Source organism: Camelus bactrianus, chromosome 1, assembly GCF_048773025.1.
Source record: "Camelus bactrianus isolate YW-2024 breed Bactrian camel chromosome 1, ASM4877302v1, whole genome shotgun sequence".
Taxonomy (NCBI): domain Eukaryota; kingdom Metazoa; phylum Chordata; class Mammalia; order Artiodactyla; family Camelidae; genus Camelus; species Camelus bactrianus.
In genome coordinates this window covers 106,191,063-106,207,224 of record NC_133539.1, presented here as the reverse complement: position 1 = coordinate 106,207,224, position 16,162 = coordinate 106,191,063, and the positions used below count along the sequence as shown (strand labels likewise).

The 16,162-nt window shown below is 35.1% G+C and overlaps 1 protein-coding gene across 3 annotated transcripts in view; it reads right to left on the bottom strand.

The window, feature by feature from the left end:
- PIK3CB (phosphatidylinositol-4,5-bisphosphate 3-kinase catalytic subunit beta) overlaps positions 1-16,162 on the bottom strand; it is a 149,498-nt gene that overhangs the window by 104,992 nt on the left and 28,344 nt on the right. For all 3 annotated transcript variants that reach the window (XM_074370615.1, XM_074370622.1, XM_074370620.1), the window contains exon 2: positions 6,360-6,450. The gene's annotated coding sequence lies outside the window, so the exon portion shown is untranslated. The remainder of the gene's footprint in view (positions 1-6,359; positions 6,451-16,162) is intronic.

The following is a 16,162-nucleotide window of genomic DNA, read 5'->3' as shown; positions in this document are numbered from 1 at the left end:
CCCACTACCAAAAAAATACCCAAAATAAAATGAAATGAAAAAAAAAAAGGTACTCTATGTATAACACATAAAACTAATTCATCCTCTACATAAACAAAACAATGATATTTAATAACATACATGACTGTTCAGTAAGCTCTTATATTGGAAAATTATTGAGATCAACAAGGCAGCCATTTATGTTGCCTTTTATATACTACTTCCTCTGTCACGAGGCAGTCAAAAGGCTAAGTGAGATGCTTGCAGCAAAGAAAACAGTTTTGAAAGGTCATACTATGCAAACAGCCAGAATTTCTTTCACAATATCCTTACTGTCTATGGCAGACTATATGACAATCTAACCAGTTATGTTCTGAGTAAAAGCAAAAAGCACATTATGAAAGGAACAGAAACAGTAGGCACTAAACAATATAATCTTTATGAACATTTTTCTAATGCATAAACATCCACTGCATATTAGAAAAAAAAATTCTAAGGCAAAGACAAAGAACTGGAGGAAGAGGAACTAGTCAAAACTGGAAGGCAAGTTTAAACCACTCAGTTTACTCATAATGTTCATATAACATTGTAAGAAGCTTCTAAAGTAAACTTTTTCAAATGTAAACGTGATTTACTAAGGAAAAGCACAATTATAACAATATTGAAGCCAATGAATATGATCTACTTCAGAATTTCCAAATGTTAATGACAACTGCGAAAGAGGTACAAAGCTCCAAAAACCTCTCTGCAGGAGCTGCAATCCCATCAACATTTTTTTCCCTTAATAACTTTTATTGGTCTATGAATTAATAAATATATACATTACAGAGTTAAGCTACTAGTGGAAAATAAGATTAAAGTTTAAAATCAGGCTGGTGCTTCCTGATGTTACCTAGGCCCCTTTACAGTTTTACTGGTCTATTATCCATCTGAACAAGTAATGTCTTTCCCTAATTGTTACACAGACAATGCGTCAGTCAACAAGATGAAAATTTCTTCAGCTCCTTATAAAATTTCTAATTTCCAAGTGTATCCTTTGGGGAAAAAAAAAGCATTCTAACTCATTTAATCATCTTGTCCAGTCCTGGAGATCATAGTTATTCCTGTCCAGTAATCAAAACATATAGCTTTCTCCTAAGCCAAGTGAAGGTACTTAGTACATTAGACATAACAGTCAAGTTACACAGACACAGTAATCATAAGTTTTTGGCAATGCATTCTTTCCAAAGCCCCGTAACTTTAATTCCTGTGAGGATCTCTCACTAAAATTTAACTAGGATACAACTTTCTTTACCAGTTCTGACCTTACAGCAGAGCATGAGAATTTGTGTTACTTCTAAAACTACTAGAAAACCATCTATGATAAACATTATTTTAAGAAAATAAATATCCTTAAAACATTTCACTGCTCAAAACCAAAGTACACTATAAACCAAATCCAGGCAAAGATGTGGAGAAATTGTAATCCTTGTGTATTACTGGTAGAAATGTAAAATGGTGCAACCACTGTTGAAGAGAGTATGGCAGTTCCCAAAATATTTAAACAGAATTACCAGCAATTCTACTTCTGGGTATACACCCAAAAGAATTAAAAACAGGGAGTCACACAGATATTTGTACACCCATGTTCGCAGCAGTATTATTACCCACAGCCAAAGGGTGGAAACAACCCAAATTCCTCCGAAGAGATGGGCAGTTAAACAAAATGAGTATACATTCAAAGGAATTCAGCCTTTAAAAAGGACATTGTGATACATGATACAGCGTAGATGAATCTTAAGGACATTATGCTAAATGAAATAAAGCAGCCACAAAAGAACAAACATTATATGATTCCACTTACATGAGCTATTCAGAATAGGCAAATTCACAGAGACAGAAAGCAGAACAGTGATTATCAGGAACTGAGATAAGAAGTTAATGGGGGGTTATTGTTTAATGGGTACAGAGTTTCAGTTTGGGATGATTATAAATTTGTAGAGATGGATAGTGGTGATGGTTGCACAACATTGTGAATGCATTCAATGCCAGGGAATTGTACACTCTAAACAGCTAAAAAGGCAAATGTTCAGTAGGGATAAATTGAGCACTTTCCAAAAACACACATTTGCACATATTCCAAATGTCACCTACAAAATGTGGATAACTTCTGTTTCAGAGGGAGTTGATGACAGGATGAAATACGACTATAAATAAACTAAGACCAGTAAAGCCCCATAGAGTTGTAGGTGCTTAACATTTACTTAGGCTCACTCATGCTGAGTACTTGTCATGATGCACTAGTAATAAATGCCATTTTTACTGGGACACGATTTGGAATCATGAGTGTTTGGAGACTGCAGTGGATCTTTGAACACATTAAATCTGAAAATGCCAAGAGTGAGTCTAATGTATTCTGACTTCACTAGCTTTAAGCAGCTAGGAAGCACAGGACTCAGAGACAATCTGGGGTCCAACAGCTGTTCTTTTCCTTAGTATTCAATGTTAATGAGCAAAGTAACCAGATCTCCTTTGATTTACAGGAAAAAATCTTTAACTGATCACGAGCGTTGCTTCTGTACTTCTGACACCATCTGTCAATCAATCATGATGTGATTTAGAAATCCCCACTTTATTAAAGCTTAAAAAGGGAGCAGTCTTGGTATTTCATTTTTCAATTTACAGACAGAAGCAATGGCAAGAGAAGGCCCCCCTGACAATGTGAAATGAGCCAATTTATTCTTTCAGTCCCTCTCAGTCCCTACATCTGCTCTGAGTAAAGAAAAGTGAGCAATACTGTGCAGATGAAACTGAACATTCAGATGTTTTGTACACATGAAGAAGCTGGCCTGATTCATGTATAGATGTCAATTTATCATAAAAAATTTTTTAAATTTTTGTTACACACATTTTACAATTTAAAAAACCCAAATCCAAATAAACTTATTCATCAGGAACTACAAGCCCTCCATGCACCCAATTCACCTTTCTCTACTCTTTCTACTTCCCTGTAGTATTAAAATAATCTGTTTAATTGTACATCCCCTTCTCTTATCATCACCTTCAGATACTTCAAACATCACAGTTCGTTAGCTACAAGTTACACCTCTCAACTGTAGCCTTGCCTTTCATTCCTACAGCCTCATCCCTGGATGTGCATCCCCATCATCACACAGATGAAAACCTGAAAGTCTGCAACTTGACTCCTGCTCCTCTACCTTCACAATGTCAGCTGCTACTACCTCATCCCTCACTTACTCCATTCCAGTCACGCCAACTCTTTTACTGCTCCTAGAACATATCGGGCACAGTCTTCCCTCAGCTACCCCACCCCAACCCAGATAGCTACCTGGCCTGCTCCCTTACTTCATTCAGAGCTGCGAGCTCCAATGTCACCTAATCAGGGAAGGCTTCCCTAACTACATCTTATAACACAGAAGCCAACCCTTCCCCAAATCAATGTTTACCTTTCACTAATACATCTATCTGCCTAATATATTTTTCTTAACAGTAGTAATTACCACCTAACATAGTATGTATTTACTTACTGTTTATCTTTCCCACCCTCATTAGAATGGCAAGTCCATGAGAAAGGAGCCTCTGTTTCTGTTCACTGTTATAACCCTAGCAGCTAGCACAGTTCTGGGTGTATTAGCAGATGCATATATTATTCAATAAATATGTATTGAACCAGTCATGGCCTCCAACCCCTTGTGCATTACCTTTTACCAAGCCTTCATCCCCACAGACAGTTATTCTAACCACCAATGTCAAATTTCTCACTTCTACCTTAAAGGTTATGCTAGCTAAATTCACACTGACATGTCATGCTAGTTTGTCATAACTGAGCCTTTACAATTGTTCAGCAATTCTTTCTGTTCTATCCTGGTGATCATATTAAGTTTCTCCACCGTGGTCTCTGGCTTGGTCAATTTTAACAGCTTTCAACTGACCTTCCTGCTTCCCCTCTACTCCTATAGTCCATCTTTATACTAAAGCAGCCAGAGGAATCTTTAAAACACGTATCAAGGCACTTTTCTGTGTAAATCCTTCCTTAACAGACTTCCTTGAGTCTAAACTCTTTACCATGGCCATGGGGACTGTCTACTTCTTTAACTTCATCTCATGACACTATGGTTCTCATCCACTCTGTTTCAGAGCACTGGTCTTCTCTCCATTCCTCAAACATATCAAGCTCGTTTTCACCTTGAGATTTTTATAATAGCTTTATTTTCAAGTGACTGAATCTCTACCTTAGACATCTTACCCTAAAGTCTCCTCCTCAGAAGTAGCCACCTAGTCACTCTACCAACTGCCCTCCCCATATCACATTACAATTTGGCATTTTTCTTGTTCATTTCAATGATTGGCTCTACAGGAACACTAATCTTGTGTATAAGAGTGCCTGGCACAAAAGCACATGTCCAAAGAATATTTATTGAATTTGGTAATTACTCTACAACATTTTTTCTAAATGTTTTCTTCTCCCAGGACCCCAAAACTCTCTTCCCTTCCTCTGGTTTCTAAGCAGAATGGTTGCTACTGTTTTGTAAGAGTTAAGCCCTTTGCCCATGTCCTTGATCTCAAACCTTCTTACCCCCTTCAGGCAATTAATCACTCTAGTATTTTAAACTACTCTACATATTTCAGCTACTCTAATGGATCATTCCCTTTTACCTAAAATATACTAGGTGCTAATGCTAAAATATCTTCATGTGGCCAACTCTTCAAAATGATCACTGTCTCATTTCCTACACAAATTTCTTGAAAAACATCCTATTTTATTCTTCATGCTTTTCTTTATTTTGTAAAACCATTAGCTTAACCTCATATAATTCATTCTGGTCTACCCAAACTGTTCTCTCAGTTATCAAGAAACTCTTAATATTTATTATCTTACTTTATTATAATTTATTTAATTATTTTATTTAATATAATTTACTGTAACTTAATTATTAGATTATGTTAATACCCTAGAAGGGGGTCACTGAATGTAATTAAATTTAATGCCCTTCAAAAGTATTAAAATCCTTAATCTTTCTATAGCATCTCATCCCTCTCAAGAGCCTCTTTCTTAAAGTTCTTTATTGTGCTTCAAAGACAGACACAACTTTAATACTTTTTCTTATTCTTCCTTTACTGATTCTTTTTAACAACAGCTACTCATTTACAATACACATTTCCTAACATTCTATGCTAGGATATTGGAAATGTTACCTACTTCCACACCTTAAACTCCTCAAAATTTGTGAATTACTTCAAAGTTTGGATCTTCGGGCTGTAAATGTCTTCTAAATTTGTTTCATATTTCCACATTTAAGGAGAGATTCTGAAAGTTCTATCTGTATTTCAAAAATCACAATGTGTCTAACAGAATTCATCATGCTGTAGTCCTACTCTTTTGCCCCCTAATAAACAGTCTTTCCTTGATGTTTCCTTACTTCTGTTTATGAGACCATCATACTTGTTCTAGCCACTGGAACCCAAAATCTTAATTCATATATATGATTTCTTTTTTTCCATATTCCCCACCAAATCTGCCTTTAAAATCTGTCCTGCCAAATGAACTCACAGACTACCAACTCCCACTCCCACCACTCATTCAGGTAGTCATTATTTCACTATTGCAGCACTTACCACAGCTATAATTAAGCAATTAATTTCATGACTGTTAAGCACCTAACTTGCCTGCTAGACCATTAGCCCAGTAACAGGCAAGATAATCCCAGGCAAGAAAAGTCTGTCTTTGTTAACAGGATAACTAGGGTGAACCACGTAATTTATCACCCAAACCAGCAGACAAGAGTAAAAAAGGGCATAAAATAGTTGAGCAATTATACAATGTTATATGTCAATTATACCTAAATAAAGTTGGGGGAAAAAACATTTGGGCATTAAATGATTTACAAGAGGCTTAAACCAAGCTATATATATCGCCACACGGTAACTCCCGTGCTTAGGGAAACAGCTGTTGTATCCTAAGTACAAACTATACATTGGTTTAATAAATTAATTAAGAGCTAAAATACTCACTTTATCACCTTCTCTTCACTCTTTACTGTATTGCAAGCTTATTTTCAGCCACAAACATTGTCCTGAAACGGCCTTTGCTGGGGCCAGCAATAACCTCCTGACTGCCAAATCCAAAAAAGCTTCCAGTTTTCAATTAACCTTTCTAAAAAGCTTTAGATACTACTGACCCTTCCTCTATCACTCAGGAAGCTGGGTTAACTTTGTGGTAAACGTGACTACCTTAATAAACAATGCCTAGAATTTCCTCCCTATCCCCACCCTAGATTAACTAAAGAATTTAGAATCTAACCAACATTCACATCTTCCTTCTATATTTAACTTCTGGGAAAATAATGTAAGTAATTAAAGATACAAAATTGGATACTTACCTTGAAATGACAGCCCCCATTTCAGTCCCTTAGGAAAACAGATGGCATTACTGAAGTTTTTATGGAAGACTTTCTCAGATTAGAAGACACACTACAAAAAAGGGTGAAGATAAAAGGTATTAACACTTAAATGGACTAAATTAAAAATTATTTTGTTACTTATACGACACAATTGCTTGTAACTATATTTTTAAATACGGGGAAAACAGGAAACACATGAACCATAATATTAAAATTACAGAACGTCTGAGTTGAAAGGGACTAAAGTAGATGTCCTGTGCAACTATCTGAATTCTCCCATGTAAATCACCTCCACTTTCTTGAAACCTCTCTTCTGTAATATGGTAATTTTCTTTCTACTTCTCAATCCATTCCTCCATCTACATCATAAGCTGCTAATATGAACTTATTTCATTTTTTCCCTTTCCTCTTTAATGTAATATTTGACACACACACAATATATGGAAAGATGCATATAAGCAAGCCTAAGATGAACACTGTAAATTGTAAACCACCATGTCACAGAAGAACTCCAATAACATTACCCAAGTGCTCCTTTTATCCCAACATTTATCCTGAATATATATTACACCACTGCTTTTTAACACAGAACTTCGTCACCCAGGTATACGTTCCTAAACAATACTTCGTTTAGGTCTGTGTCCCTGACTCCTGTTTTCAGCTTGATAAATTGGTATGCTGAATGGAGTCTTCAGGGACTTGAACTTTTTCACTCAATATTTTTCTACACTTTATCCATGTTACTTTTTCATTGCTGTATATGGTATTTCATTATATAAGTATGCCACAATGTATTTATCTATTCTGTTGACAAACATTTGGATGGTTTAGTTTTTTACTTCTATCAACACTATTATACAAGTCTCTAGGTGCACTTACACAAGAATTTTAGTGTATGCCTTAAACCTGGAAGTGGAAAATTGGTGGGTCATAGGACACGCAAGTTTCTGAGTTTACCAAAAATGTCAAATTATCTTCAAATTGAATCACTTTACTAATTCACCAACCGTAGATGAATTGATAGCACATCTTCTCCAATACTCAGTAAAGTCAGATTTCTTGATTTGTAGCAATACAGAACATATAAAATGGTATATGTGTGATTTCAGTTTGTACTTGATTAGGATGAAGATCTACTACGGTTGAAGACCTTTTCTCAAATGTATTAACTATCCATGTTCCTTTCTGGGTTCCTCTGTTCAGTTTTTGGCCATTTTTATTGAGTTAACTTTTTCTTATTAACATGCTTTTGTATATTCAGAACCAGGACTGACTATATAATTTGCAGTGCCCAGTGCAAAATAAGAAAGTAGAGCCACTTATTCAAAAACTAAGAATTTCAAGACAGTGATAGCATTAAAATAAGTGTGTGGCTCTGTATGACTGCACAGGTGTACGTCCACAAAGGCAGCCCTATTCAGGACGCTAATTTTCTACTGCATACATTACAATTTTTCCCTCCAAGTCTGTGGTCTATCTTTTCATTTTCTTCATGATGTCTTTAGATGGACATTAATTTTAATGTAGTCAAAAATACCAACCATTTTTTAGTCAACTTTTCTGGCTCACTGAGAAAATCCTATAGCCTTCATAAAGTTCCATGGCTTTGCCTTTTCACTTGAGCCCTAACTCATGGATGCTTTCCAAGGATCAGTGAGCTCACAGCCCTCTCCTCTCAGCCATTATGTCCCATTCTTCACAAATGACACTTTACAGGACTTTATGACCTTTATGACAGCAGCATCCTAATCATTATCATTTAATTCATTCTGGGGCAAGCCCACTCAAACAGGATTTGAACTTGAGTAATACTCCAAGTCAGAAGTTTTAATAAAAAATTTCAAGCACCTGGGTAGAACATTTTACATTTAAAAGAGTGGGGGGAGGCTAAAAAATCTTTAAGTTTCATAAAATTCAAAGGAGAGCATAACTGTTGCTATTAAAATTGAAAATCTTTTTTCTTTTTGTACCTTCAAAATAAAATTTGGTTAGGAAGTAACTTAATCCTAGTCTTGGCTTCTTTGCTTTTGAAACAAGGACAATAATACGCTTTTTAAAGTGAAAGGGATATTATAAAACAAATTTTAGAATGATATCAAAATATATCAAACTGCTTACTTTCCCAGAAGTAAGGCAATTAGTCAACTCAAAAATAACCAATTTGCTGGTGCAGGATGTTGACAGTGGGGGAGGCTATGTGTGTGGAGGCTGGGGTGTATGGGAACTCTTGTGTACTTCCCGCTCAATTTTATTGTAAACCTAAAACTGCTCTAAAAAAATGCTGTCTATTTAAAAGGGAAAAGAGAAAAGGAAATGTTTTGATTGCAGCAAAAAATAATAACCAATCTGACACATACAATATAGGTTAATAATGAATGTAAGTATACTGCTTACTCTTCTTGGACAGTCAATGAAAGTACTCTGACCTCTTCAAACACAGAATTCGATAAAATTTATTCTTAAAGTTCCTTGTAATCCTTTACGTAAAAACAATGTTATCAATAACTTTACACATGAAGATCTACTCACACTCACATTTTTATTGTAAAAAGAAAGAAAACAGGATTTACTAGAAGAAAAAAGTTCTACACAAATGTCCATTAAACTTTAAAGGGATAGGGGGAGAATTTCAAAAGTTCATTCAAGCACTGAGGCACATGATAAAACCAAACCCCTACACAGGTTCTATCTTTCGTCCCTCCAATCAGCAAACACTGTGCCTCAATCATGCAATTTATATTTAAGAGTTGGCTAAACTATTGTCTTTAAGTAACAATGATTTCAACCTCTCAACTTCCACCCACAAGTAAGCAAGCAAAACCGTCCAAATTCCAATGTAACAAAAAAGAAGTGGGGAGGGTATAGCTCAGTGGTAGAGTGCATGCCTAGCATGCACGAAGTCCTGAGTTCAATGCTCAGTACCTCTATTTAAAATAAATAAATAAATACATACATACATACCTAACCCCCCCAAAAAACAAACCAAAAAAAAGAAACAGATTCACAGATATAGAGAACAAACTAGTAGTTACCAGCAGGAAGAGGGAAGGGGGAAGGAAAATGATAGGGGTAGAGGGTTAAGAGGGACAGACTGCAAGAACAAATTTTATTGAATTCTGTGTTTGAAGAAATCAGAGAAATTTTGTTGACTGTACAAGAGGAGTAAAATAAATAACCTACAAGGATATGTTGCATATTGTATGGTAACAACTATAAATGGAATATAATTCATAAAAATTCTGAATCACTATGTTGTACGCCTGAAATTAATATTCTAAATAACCAGATTAAGACTGCTAGTATATTAATTTGTCAGTCTGTTTTTCTTCCTTTCTTTTTGTTTAACAAATGGAGATTATATATTCTGGCTTCTTTTTAAATAATGTTTTTCCAAAGACCAATATAGCCAATAAACATAGGGAAAAAATACATAATCTAATTAGTACTCCAGAAAATAAAAATAAAACCACAATAAGATACCACTATGTACCTACCACAATAGGTAAAACTTAAACAAATTAACAATACCCAGGCTTGCTGAGGATGTAGAGCAATGGCAATTCACATTACCTTATGACATAGGAATTCTCCCCTAGATATAAATTCAAATGTTTACACATTTCACCAAAAGATATTTACTAGAATGTTCAAAGCATCATTATTCAGAACAGCCAAAAAGTGTAAACCCAAATCACTATGGACAAATTATGGTATATTAACACAACATAATACTATACTGCAATAAAATGAATTGAATACCTTTGAGCTTTATAATCACACACTGATACATTAAAAATATGCAAGATGTTAAGCAAAAAAAAAAGTATAGGATAATTGTTATAATGTGTTTTTGGCAGAGGGATAAAGATGTAAAGAAATAAAAATCTATATTCACGTTTGCTTATAAGAGACATTGGAAGGGAAGATTACACAAGAAACTAGTAATACTAGTTTCCTGGGCAAAGTAAGATATTAGGGGATTGGGGTAGATGTGAACTGGGTAGTTGGGAACGGGGGTGGAAGACTGTTTCCTTTTTTATACTTTTTATCTTTGAACCACAGGAGTCTGTTACATATTACAAATATAAATAATCCAGAAAAAGTTTTCAAAGACAATAGACATATATTTTTAAATCTATTTAGATATAAGCATCTGATTACAAAAAGATATTTCAGCAATAAAAATAATTTGCAAGCTCCTCAAAAAAATAAAAAACAGAAGTGTGCCTCAAACATACACAAATAACGGGAACCACACTTTTACACATCGTAAGAATGAGAATACAGCTTTGTCAATTTTACTAAGCTACACAGAACAGTTCACAACTATACATAAGATGAATAAATCTCAGGAGCACACAGGGTTTTTTGCTTTTGGGGGGTAGGGGTCCACTTAAACAACAAACATCTATTTTTCACAGTTCTAGAGGCTGGAAGTCTAAGAGCAGAGTACCAGCATGTTCGGGTTCTTGGTGAGAGACCTCTTCCCATTGTACAGACCACTGTCTTCTCACAGTATCCTCACACAGTAGAGAAGAGAAAGAGAGGAAAGCAAGCTCTCCGATGTCTCTTCTCAGGACGACAAAAATGCCATCATGAGGGCTCTGCCTCATGAACTAATTACCTTCTAAAGGCCCACCTCTCCATACTATCAAAGTGGGGATAAAAGTTCCAATATATAAATTTTAGGGGGACACAAACATTTAATCCACAGCCAACATTTGATATTTGTCCATTGTTTTAACGCTGAGCATTTTTACATGTATTACTTTCGAGAATCTTCACAGAAACCCCCTGGTGTAGCTGGAATGGGGACCATCACACTCATATTGTTTATGTGATTTCAGTTACTCAGTTAGGACAAGGCAGTATGAAAATCCTGGCTTGGGGTCCTGATCTCTGACCATGTGCTATCCCCATCATTACGTCCTCAATCATTAAAAAGTGATTCTTCTTGAAAATAACGCTGTTCTTCTAAAAGGTAAAGTATTCCAGCTTTTTTCCCCCCTAGTGGCATTGGCATTTTTGTTTTGTTTTATTAAACTGTAATTGATTTACAATATTATATTAATTTCAGGTGTCACAAACATCCTGTTGAATAAAAGACATCAAACACAGAGGCACCCTAACTGCAGGATTCTGGTATATAACATTCAGAAAATAGGCGAAACTAAACTAGGGTGTTAGCCATCAGAATAATGACTACTTCTGGGAAAGATGCAAGCAAAAGGGAGTGAGGCAGAGGAAGGTACACACAGGAGAGTTTCTGGACTCCTGGCAGTGTTCTGCTTCTTGGTGGTAGTTACACAGATCTGTTTACTTTCTGACAAATCATGATATTATACATTGATAATTTTTTGCCTTTTACTGTGTTATACTCCACTGAGAAAAGTTAAAAGGAGGGGGAAAAAAAGTGAACCACTATTTGACATCTGTTAGACGTCTGCCAAAAAGATATGACAGTATCAACTATATGTGATTATATGGAACAACCCAAAATCAGTCAGGCAGTAGGAATGCCTCATGTGAACTTGATTCTTTTTCTTGATAGCCTAATAAGATAACTACAACCCTTTAACATTTTTTCATTAACAGTATGTCCTGCAAATTACTTTGTCTCAGTTCATGGAGGTCTTCCTCATTCTTTTTTAACATCTGCACTGTACTCCACTGTTTGGATATACCATTACTGATGGGTATTTAGAGTGTTCCCAATTTTTTTTTCAATGCTGCAATACAAATTATTGATATCCTCCTGTTCTTATGCCTCAAGTAACAGACAAAAACAAAAACAGACCAAAAAAACTGCCTTTACCTCTAAAACATACCAAACTCATCCAATACTCCCTCCCACTGTCCCCGTCACAGCCTCAGTCTAAGCCATCAACAGCATTTCTTGGCTATTTTGCTTCAACATCCTTCTAATCAGTCTTCCTGCCTCTATTCTAGTTTCTCCACAATGCATCTGGGTCACAGCAACTGGAACGTACCTCGTGAAGCACAAATCAGATTATTCCCACTGCTAAAACCTCCAAACTTCCCACTGTAACGCTACCTGAGTTACAACTGTGACCTACAAAGACCCTATATAAACTGGTATCTGTCTACTTCTGACCTCATCTTCCACTCTTCCTCATTCACTAGTTCCCAATCATAATGGTTTGCTTTCTGTTCCTCACACAGAAGGAACTTTGTGTTTGTTTGTTCCTAACTTGGAGCATCTGTCCTTGCTATTCTTTCAGTTTAGAATGTTCTGCCCTAGGCCACCTGCCACCTTCTAACATTCATGTCTCAACTCAAAAATTACTTCTTCTATGAGGTAACTTAACTGTGTACCACCACAGTTAAGACTGTAACCTGGTTCATTCTCTACCACTTTATTAACTTCATAATACTTATTAGTACTTGCAATTTTCATTTATTATTTACACGTCTGTTTCTTCCACAGGAAAACTCAAAAAGTCTTGAGGATAGCTTTTAATCTCTGTAACTTTAACTCTACTGTTTTTTAAAATTTTCTATTAAGTCTGAAATTGTTTCAAATATTTCTTCATGGAATTGCCTATTCTGGACATTTCATATGAATGAAATCACACAATACGCAGTCTTCTGTGACTGGCCTCTTTCACTCAGCATAATGTTTTCAAGGTACATCCATGCTGCAGCATGTATAAGAACTGCATTCCTTTTCAAGACTGAATACTATTCCATTGTATGGAAAAATGCATTTTGTTTATCCATTCATTACCTGATGACATTTTGGTTGTTTCCACTTTTTGGCTATTATGAATATATACTGCTTTGAACACTCACATGCAAGTTTTTGTATGAACATGTGTTTCAATTCCCTTGGGAATAAACCTAGCAGTGGAAGTGCTATGTCATATGGTAATTCTGTTTAATTTTTTAAGGAACTGACAAACTACTCTCCCAAAGCTCTGCACTACTTTACAATCCAACTGGCAAAGTATGGGGGTTCCAGCTCCACAGGTTACTACCACAGGTTACCACCACAGGTTACTACCACAGCTTACTAAGCCACTGAATATAGTTCCCTGTGCCATACAGTAGGACCTTGTTGTTTATTTATTCTGTACATAGTAGTTTGTATCTGCCAATCCCAAACTCTCAATATACCCCTCTTTCCCCCGGTAACCATAAGTTTTGTTTTCTATGTCTATGAGCCTCTTTCTGTTTTGTAAACAAGTTCATCTGTATAATTTTTTTTAGATTCTATATACAAGTGATATCATATGGTATTTTTCTTTCTCTGTCTGACTTACTTCACTTAGTATGATAATCTCTAGGTCTATTCATGTTGCTGCAAATGGCATTATTTCATTCCTCTTTATGGCTGAGTAGTATTTCATTGTGTGTGTATATATATATATACACATATATACATACATACATACCACAACTTCTTCATCCAGTCATCTGTCAATGGACATTTAGGTTATTTCCATGTCTTGGCTATTGTAAAAAGTGCTGCTATGAACATTGGGGTGCATGTATCTTTTCAAATTAGTTTCCTCCAAATATAAGCCCAGAAGGATTGCTGGATCATATGGTAACTCTATTTTCAGTTTTTTAGGAGACCTCCAGACTGTTCTCCATAGTGTCTACACCAATTTACATTTCCACCAACAGTGCGGGGGGGAGGTTCCCTTTTCCTCCACAGCCTCTCCAGCATTTATTATTTATAGACTTTTTGATGATAGCCATTCTGACTAGTGGGAAGTGATACCTCACTGTAGTTTTTATTTGCATTTTTTGAACAATTAGTGATGCTGAACATCTTTTCATGTGCCTGTTGGCCATCTGCTTATCTTCTTTGGAAAAATGTCTATTTAAATTTTCTGCCCAGTTTTTGATTGGGTGGTTTGTTTTTTGAAACTGATCTGTGTAAGCTGTCAGTATGTTTTGGAAATTAATCCCTTGGTAGTTGCATAGTTTGCAAATGTTTTTTCCCATTTCATAGGTTGTCTTTTTGTTTTGTTTATGGTTTCCTTTGCTGTGCAAAAGCTTTTAAGTTTAATTAGGTTTCATTTGTTTATTTTTGTTTTTATTTCCATTACCCTAGAAAACAGATCCAAAAACATATTGCTGGGATTTATGTCAAAGAGTGTTCTGCCTATTATTGTCCACCTTTTGATTAGAGCCATTCTAGTGATATGAAGTGGTATCACATTATGGTTTTGTTTTGCATTTCACTAATGACTAATAATGCTGAGCAACTGTTCATGTGCTTATTAGCCATTTGTATATCTTATTTGTATATCTTCCTTGGTAGAATGTTTATTCAAACCAGTTTCTTTGCCAATTTTAAAATTGGATTATTTGAATTTTTATTATTGATTTGTACATGTTCTTTATATACATTCCTTATCACATATATGCTTTGCTAATATTTTCTCATTGGCCACCTATTTGAATGTTAGGCTGAGTTTTCTTATAAATGTTCAGAAGAAAGTCAGTCAGTATTAGTTTATAACCATATTAAAAACAATTTATAAGAATTCAGTACCACTGACAAATGGTTGCTTGAAACCTACCTTTTATAGAAAATATAGTAACTTTTTTTGTAATATGGTCAGTTTCGTTGTGCCAATTTCTGGTGTATAGCATAATGTTTTGGTCATACATATATTCATTTTCATACTCTTTTTCATTGTAGGTTACCACAAGATTCTGAATATGTACAGTAACTTAAGATAGTATGAGAACGTGAAGTTACAGATTACTTCATATGCTGTCAATGCTAACTAATGCTAGTATTTGCTACTAGGATAAGCAAAGAACATCCTTGATATTCAAAATTCTGATAGCCAATTTAGCAAATCACACAAAATCAAAAATGCAATCTTCTAATTTCCTTGTATTTAAAAATACATATATAAAGTAAAATAGCTTCCCATAGTACTTCATGTGTGAAGTTAGAAAGTAACGCATTTTAGAAACTATTATACTGGCTATGGGAGAAGGAATAAACAATACAAGAAAAGGAACAAACAGAAGTCTGGCATACAGGCTTTCTGTGATCTACTGCTTCCTAACTATCTTCTGAAACTCCCTCCCACTTTACATTACAGCCGGCAGTTATTTAAGCACCTATACCTAAGCCCTGGTGCCACCTCCCGCAGGAATATTTCCTTGCCCACCTCTCTCCTGTGGACCAATTTAGAAATTTTTTTTAACAGTTTTTATTGATTTATAATCATTTTACAATGTTGTGTCAAATTCCAGTGTAGAGCACAATTTTTCAGTTATACATGAACATATATACATTCGTTGTCACATTTTTTTCTGTGTGAGCTACCATAAGATCTTGTGTATATTTCCCTGTGCTATACAGTATAATCTTGTTTATCTATTCTACAATTTTGAAATCCCATCTATCCCTTCCCACCCTCTGCCCCCTAGAAATTTCTATTTCAGTGGTTTTCAAGCTTTTTGGTTTCAGCTTCCCTTCTCATTCTTAAAAATTATTGAGTACTCAAAAGCTCTTGTCTATATAGGTTATATCTATCAATATTTGCTGATTTTGAAATTAAAACCAAGAATTTAAAAATTTATTTCATGTAAAAAACAATAAACCTATTAAATATTTACTTAAAAACATTTTAAACATATTTTAGTTTTACAAACCATGTTTTTCAAAACAAAACCTTTAGTGAGAAGAGTGATACAATTTTATATTTCTGTGAATCTCTTTAATGTCTTGATTAATAGAAAACAACAAGAGTCTCATCTCTGCTTTGCACTCAATCTACTGCAATATC